Here is an 8,381-nt window from a genome sequence, read left to right as displayed (position 1 = left end):
TGCCTCCTAAAAATTATCATACAAATGTATGCACCCGTATCAAACATGAGAGAGAGAGAGAAGCCCTGGTGTGAGAGCGTATTCTAGCACGCATCATAAATATAAATAGTTTAAATCCCATTACATCGTGGCAAGTAACAGCTTCCAGAGAAGAAGTGTCACTAGAGGGAGTGGGCAGGGACGAGGTTGTGGTCGATGTTCTGGGAGTATCTCTTGAGGTCGTACCCAAAAATCACGGTGCAGCACTTCGGGCACAGCAAGGTGCGTCTCACCCTCCGGAAGAGCTGCCTCATGGGCGCTGGGGCGTGCCGCCACGACCCCGACCCGCCGTGCCTCTTCCCATCCATCATCTTACAGCTGCTAATGCTCTTCGTCACGCGCAATGATCCTCCCAGAAATGCCATTGGTCGACCTTGATGAAATGATGCGGGCGGAAGGTGACGGTTGATACGATTAAGCACCGCTCTGCTGTGATTGATTAGGTAGCTTCTGATTGCACAAATAGGGCTCATCAACAACCATTTTATAAGTTCGTCGAATGGATGGGGCTCCGAGGCCGACCAGAACTACGGCCGAGCCCGACACCACCCATGCGCACACTCATAGTTGACGAGCAAAATCCCCAGCGAGTAGCCCGTGGCAAAATCACATTTTAGTCAGCTTCAGATAAGTGTCAAAAGTAATTTCACTTGAGGCATCCATCGACAAGTGTTGGTGCTTGCCATGTCACGACCGGTGCTTTTTAGTTCTAAGTACTGTTGTATCAAACGGTCCCAAGAGAAGAAGCATTGGCTCATGTGCTTGTGCTCCGGTTTGGATATCCTTCGACTTTAATTTGGCCATCTACATTACCGGAAAGATTGGCACGTAGGAAGATACTCTTTATGTGTTCATAAAGCTACGTCAAAATTATGTGCTCTTGGTTACTGATGACTCATATATCCGATCATGAAGATATACATAGTTCTTTGGGACAAATCTTCATCGGAAAAGAAACAAAGGGAGGAGAAGAAGAAAGTCGATGGGTGCATCATGGCACTTTAGTGCACGACGGTCATGACCCATATATCCATTATCCATTGTTCAGTTAAGCTGAGCTAGTAGCAGTAAGCACTTTCTACTTTGGTACAGACCTAGCACTTTCAACTTCTGTACGAACCTAACTATCGACATAGAAAGCAGATATTCTAACGACACCAGTGCCTATCGGCACATCTGTTGCCCTTCATCTCGGCATCAAGATTGTTGTGCTAACTTGCGGTATAAAGATAACAAATATTTGGTTGCAGTAATACATTGCAATACACTCTGAAAGGGTCCATGATACTAGCTTTTCGTCCGGTAAAAGCAGAGAAGGACAGATGGTTGCATGCACACATATTCTTTCTCGAGCAATGCTAGAGCTACGTAAAAAGTCCTACGTGATTAACGTAATGAATCAGATGAATGAATATGATTGGAGGTAAGGGGAAGGACGGGCCCACCCCCTGAAAATCAGGGGGGGAGAGGTTTAGTTGTTAGGAAGTTTACGTAAAGTTGTCCGTACCTCTTCGTAGATGTAGGATTTTCGTTCTTTCTCTCCACCATCGAAAAACTAGCACTTCATTGTTCTTGTGAAATACTAATTGAGTAATATCTTCTGAATAAAAAAGTTACTTTAAAATTGTTTAACATATTTGAATTCCTGACAAGATCTTAAAACAAGATCAAATTTTAATATATTTAAATGATTTAAAAAATTAGTGAACACATGTTTCACTCCTTCCTTAAAAACAGATTTCACTCATTAATTAAAAAGCTAGAGTGGAAATATTCAAAACACTGTTTTCATTTCAAAAACATTGATTTCACTCATTTCAAAAGAATTATTTCATTTAAATAAAAATTGATTTCTGTCATTTCCAAAAAGAGTGATTTCTCTAGTTTAAAACTACATATTTTTACTCAATAAAAAGGTTTCCACTCATTTCAAAACACAGATTTCACTCATTTCAAAAGCTTGTTTCACTAAATTAAAATAATAATAAACTCGTTATCAGATAGACTGATTTCACTCGTTTTAGACAACATATTTCACTCATTTCATGCAGAAATATAGTGAGGTGGGTATTTTTTTTTTTTTGAAAAGGAGGATGACCCCCGGCCTCTGCATCTGGGAGATGCATACGGCCACTTTATTGATTATTCTCCAGGACCTTACAAAGTATTACAACAATATGCCTGAATCCGCCATCTTGGCAACGTATGCCACTACTCCTATCCAAAAGATGCAGGGGTGCTACCTGGGCCACATACCCAGACTACTCACCTAATCCTATCATCAAAAGCCAGAAGCCCCAGCCGAGCCACATACCGGGTCTGGGGCATAAACTGGTCTGACGCACTCACATGTGTCGTCGCCGCCATCTTCCACAGGTCCGTCTTCAGAGTAGATATTGAGGCTTCTACCTTGTCAGGTCACTCCGTCATCGACGCCACCTTGACGCCAGACAACTACCTCCACCTACGCGAGTCCATCACCGCGCATCGGGCGCCGAGTCTCCACTGCACCACGCCGCCGAGATCCGCCGTCATCAATGTGAAGGATGAAGCACCGCTCCACCAAAAAGGCGCCCGCTGGTCCCTCGATCCCATGTACGCCTCCAAGAATGATGCCCCCAAGGAAGAAACGACACCAACGCGCCGCCGTCATCCGATTAGGGTTTCCCCCGGAGGTAGCGGATAGAGGTCTAGAGCTTCTCCACGGCGATGCCTACAAGAAGGTAATGACACAACAGGGTGCCACCAACGCCGGTCATGGCATCAAGCCGAGCACAAGGTTTTCACCCAGATCCGCTCGAAGAACCTCCATCACGTAATGTGTGCACGGGTCGCCGCCGATCTGAGCCGCCGCACAATGAGCAGGCCGCACCGGCCAGATCAGATCTGTCCGGAGAGCACAACCCGCATGGTGCCGACCCAACCACCAGGCCCTCCATGCCGCCACCGCCGATCCGAGGTCAGATGGTGTGTCGCCGCAGACCCGGCCGCCGCCGCCGAACGCCGCCACGCAGCCCGAGGCAGAGCCGGCTGCCGCACCCCACCATCGCCACCCTTGGCCGAGGCAGCCGCCCCGCCGCCGCCGGAAGGCAGGCCCGCCGCGCCACCAGGCCAGATCGTCCCTTGGCCAAGGCAGCCGCCGCGCCGCCGCCGGAGGGCGGGCCCGCCGCGCCGCTAGGCCAGATCGGCCACGCCACCCATGCCGCGGGGCGCCGCACCACCCCCACGGCGCAGGCAAGAGGGAGGACCCCCGCCACCGCCGTCAGCCCCGGGCCATCGCCGGCGGCGTCCTTCGGCGGCGGCGGAGGGAGGGGAGGAAGGGAGGGGAGGGGACCCCCGGTGGCTAGGGAACGAGATCCCGCCCGAGTCGACCGGGCGGGGGCGGTGCGGGGGGCGGGGGGAGATGGGATGACCCGGAAAAACTCTCTGTTAACCCCAAGAGGTGTGTATTTTAGCGTGATGTTTTGGTAAATCTAAATGGAGTGATAAGAAAGAGTAACTTTTTTTTGCTTTGGTAGGTAGTCAGGGTCGTATGTAGCTTTTACTTAGGCATATATTTACCGTAGACGACATGGCATGTCAAAATAGTTTTGTTCAGGTTGGGAACCAACGAGGACTGAGACTGCTTGTGTGTGTGAAGTATGGTTGTATGTGCGAAAGGTTGTTGTTTCAGACGTTCAATATATTGAGCAACAGTGGCTTTTCACACAAATGGAGGCTTTATCACATGCTCATTTTGTCAAGCTAGCCGTCACTTTGTGGGCTATTTGGTCGGCAAGGAGGAAGTCCATCCACGAGGGGATTTTTCAGAGTCCCCAATCACTTTTCTCATTCACCACCAGATTTATTGGAGAGCTAGAGAGTATTAAAGAAGGCAAACCGGCTGGGATACCAAGGACAGGAGGGGATATGCAACGTAGAACTCGTCCGAGAGCTCCTCCGGCGTACCATGCAAAGCTTCATGTGGATGCGACCGTGAGACCAGGGCGAGGTGGTTCAGCAGCAGTGGTATGCAGGGATGCCAAGGGGAACTACCTGGGTAGCACAGCCCTGGTGGTGCAAGGAGTGGACGACCCAATGATTTTGGAGTCGATAGCCTGCAGGGAGGCACTTTGTGCAGCTGAGGATCTTCTGTTGCAGAGTTTTGTGGTCGTGTCAGACGCAAAACAGGTGGTGAGAGACATTGCTGAAGGTTCCCACGGCAAACATGGCGCAATTATCAACGAGATCAAAGCCCGTTCTACTGTTTTTTCCTGTAGTTTAATTTTTGAAAGTCGATACAGTAACGTAGAAGCTCACCGCTAGCTAGATGCGCTCTTAATATAGCACCTGGGCGTCATGTGTGGTTTGGCCAACCACATGATGTAAGCATTATCCCACTTTCTGTGGAATTCGATCAATAAAGAACTGGCTTTCCCTCAAAAAAATTCAAGATAACAATTACATATGTATGCCCCTTTTAACAATCAAGTAAATAACTTGTAGAATATGTTAGACTTTCTTTCGAAGAATAATACCTCCTCGATCCTTAGTGCTAGATACATCCGTTGTAGCGTCAAGTAATTTCGGATGGAGGAGTATATCTTAGTTTAATCAAAATTTCCAAGCTATTAGCTGAACCTCTTGGTGCAATGAGGCGAGCATATCTTTAACGTTGTAATTCAATGGAGCAGCAACGCACACTGATGCTTATAGTAGGGATGGGTCTCAGCCTAAATGATCCATTATCTACCAAATGGGAGTTTGGCCGGGGAGTCCCCTTTTTCGAAAAAAAAAATGGGAGTTTCGAGGGTCATGAACATTCTGATCACGTGGAATACATTATCATGTTTCTTAATCAAGGGGATAAGTTCTAATCTTACCGCGCGCTGATCTACATACAAAATCGTAAACCTTTATAAAGGGGTTTCCAAATCATGCCTCCTGAAAATTAACATAAAAAATCCACTTCACTCCCAATATGCTATGCACGCATATCAAACAGCTTACTAATACTACACTGGTTCATCTCAAGAATAAAATGACAGCGTCAGCGAGAGAATAATCTACATTCCATTGTGGCAAGTGACGGCTTGCAGACTACATAGAAAGAAGAACATAGATACACTGTGTCATTTCATGGCTAGTTTCAGCCTTTCAACAGTAAACAACTAGTGTACGAACAGTACTGTCTAATACTATTAGTACTAAACTGGTAGCTGAGCTAGAGGAGGAGCAAATCACAAGGTGACGACCCTTCAAACTCTCCAGACTATAAATAGTTTAAATCTCATCCCATCGTGGCAAGTAACGGCTTCCAGACTATAAGGAAGGAAGTACATTATATACACTGTGTCATTTTGAACACTAAGCAACTTGTGTACGAACAGTACAATCTAATACTAGTACACTCGTAGCTGAGCTAGAGGAGCATATCAGAAGATGAGGACACGCTTCAAACTCTCCAGCCTCACGCCGTGGTCCGGCCGGGCGGCAAGTAAAAAATTGAGAAGAAGAAGAACAAGACCCTGCGGCCTGCGGGTGTGGCTAGCTAGAGGCGGTGGGCAGTGACGAGGCCGTCGTCGAAGTTCTAGAAGTAGCTCTTGAGGTCGTACCCAAAACTCACAGTGCGGCGCTTCGGCCGTAGCACGGCGCGCCTCACCCTCCAGAACAGCTGCCTCAGGGCGCCGGCGCCTGCCGCCACAACCCCGACCCGCCGTGGCTCTTCCCCTCCGTCATCTTCCGGCTGCCAATGCTTCTCGCCATGCTGCTCTTCTTTCTTTCTTAATTAGGTAGGTAGCTTCTGGTCTGAGATGGAGGCACCGGGCTCCTCAGCAGCCGTTTATAAGGGCATCTCCAGCAGTTGGCCTCCGAGGAGGGGCAAAAAATCGCCCCTGGGGGCGCACCGGCGCTAAACTGCGCACTGGGGGCATGATGCCCCCCAGTCGCGGCGCCCACGGTTAATCAAAAAAGTCAAACACGGCGCAAAAACGACTCAAATTTAACGCAAACATCGGCGAGTTCGTTCAAACTTAAACATATTTTACAAAAAAAGAAAAAAAAACTACCGCAGACTACCCCCGCCGTCTCCCTCGCCGCCCGCCCACGCGGTTCTACATGCCGAGCAGGCGGTAGAACCGCGTGTAGTCACCGCCGTCATCGTCATCATCGTCGTCGTCGTCGTCGTCGCCTCCGCCGTCCCTGCTGCATCCCTCCCCCGGTTGGCGCGGTGGGTTGGACGGTCTGGGGGCGTCGTCGTCGTCGTCGTCGCTGTCGAGGACCACGACGCCGTGCTCGTCCTCGCGCCCACGCTTGCGGGCGGCGATCTCCTCCAGGGCCCGGCGCTGCCGGACCATCTCGTCGCGGAGGTAGTCGTCCCGTGCCCACCGCATGGCGTCCTCGTTGGAGAAGCCGCGCCGGGCTATCTCCTCGTACTCCGCGGGGAGGACGGACTCCGGCTTGGGCTCGGCGAGGAAGAAGCGGTCGGTGGGTGGAGAGGCGTTGGCGCCGCCGGAGCTGCGGGTGCGCGCACTGACCGGCGTGTCCTGGGGCTCCGGCTTGACGGGGCGGAGGCAGGGCGAGCCGCCGGACGAGGAGGAGGACCCCCCCGGTCTCCATGCGCCTCGGGGTCCAGGAGCTTCCCTGGCGGCGTGAGAAGGAAGGGGGAGCGGGGTACTCGAGGCGCGGCGTGTTGCCGCCCTCGATGTACTCGAGGACAGCCTCCAACGTGCGCCTGGGCACGCCCCACCACAGACGCTGGCCGGCGGTGTTGAGCCTGCCGGAGGGCACGACGCCGTTGGTGGCCTCGAGCTGCTCGGCCTGACGGCTGCGGAAGTAAGGTTTCCAGAGCGGGCTGTCGGGGGCGTACCGTGGCCCCTCCCTCGCCACACGCGGCAGGCTCGAGCGGATGCGTGCGATCTCCGCACGCCGCGCCGCGCCGGTTGGTACCGGGGGCACCGGCACGCCGCCCGCGCTGATCCTCCACGCCCCGGGCACCCGCATGTCCGGCGGGACCGGGTACTCGGCCTCGTAAAGGAGGCGAGCCTCGTCTTCATGAAGATGGCGGCGGCCGAAGCCGTTCGCCGCCGCGCCGTCGCCTGGGAAGCGCTCGGCCATGGTGTGAACTGGGGACGGCGAAAGAGAGGAGAGGAGATGGAGGAACGGCGGCGACGGGAGAGTGTGAGTCGCCGAGTGCGCCGGGGCGCTTCATATATAGGCCAAGGCGCGCGCGTGTCACCGTGTGTACGCGTGGCGGGCGAGGGAGGGCGAGGGACGCGCGTCGTCCGGTCTTCACTGCGCCGCCCGTGAGGCATCAATGGTGCAGGCTGACCGGCGCGGCAGTGCGGCAGCTTTGGTATTGATTCGCCGCGGGAAACGAGGCGATGAGGACGACGAAGGGCCGAGAAGAGAGCCGTGTCGCTGACGCGGCGGTCCCGCGACTTTTTCGCGCCAAAACAGTTCGCCCGGCGCCCCCGGGCGCCCCCCAGCGCGCCGGGTTCGGGCTGGGTCCGCCGGCACTGTTTTCGGCCCAAGCCGGCGAAAATCGGGCTCATGGGGACGCGACTGGGCCGTTTTTCGGCGCCGGCGCGAAAAAAACGCCTGGGAGGCCTTCCTGGAGGCGCGGCTGGAGATGCCCTAAGCTCGCCGAATGGACGGAACTCCGGCGCCGATGGTGATGGCCGGCCAGGCCCACCACCACTCACGCGCACTCACGGCTGACGAGAGAAATCCACTTTACACAAAGATTAGCCCAAGGCAGAATCGCATTTGGGACATCTTTTCCCATTGCCACCCTACACTACACACCTACAGTCGAAACCGCTGCTAGTGGCTAGGCTTTCTTTCAGGTTGTGTTGTCTGCTGGTTTCCCCTGTAACAGACTACTAGCTCTGCACTTGCTTGGTTTCTCTAATGGAAATCAAGGGAGAAACCCTCTTTTACTCAAAAAAAAAACTACAGTTGAAACGGTCGACGCGGCATGGCGTGGCGATGGAATCTCTCTCCCATAAAAGGCAATGTAGAGCATCATAGGAGTGAGAGAGCCGGTGGAGGCCTCCTGTCTTGTCACAAACAAAAGAAATTTCCCTTGAGGCATCCATCGCATGCATGCTCAGGTTCGGATATCCCCCACTGCCGTTGTGGCCGTCCACATTACCGGAAAGATTAGCACGTAGGCAATACTCTTTATGTGTTAATAAAGCTACGTTGGAACCATGTAGTCGTGTTTAGTGACGATTCATATATCCGATCACGAAGATATGGTTCCTTGGGACAAATCTTCATCAGAAAAGAAGCAAAAGGAGAGGAGAAGAAAGACGATGACTGCATCGTGACGCTTTACGCGCACGACCCTGGTGGCGCAT

Source organism: Triticum dicoccoides, chromosome 1B, assembly GCF_002162155.2.
Source record: "Triticum dicoccoides isolate Atlit2015 ecotype Zavitan chromosome 1B, WEW_v2.0, whole genome shotgun sequence".
In the NCBI taxonomy this organism is placed as follows: Eukaryota; Viridiplantae; Streptophyta; class Magnoliopsida; order Poales; family Poaceae; genus Triticum; species Triticum dicoccoides.
Note: the sequence above shows the minus strand (reverse complement) of the source record.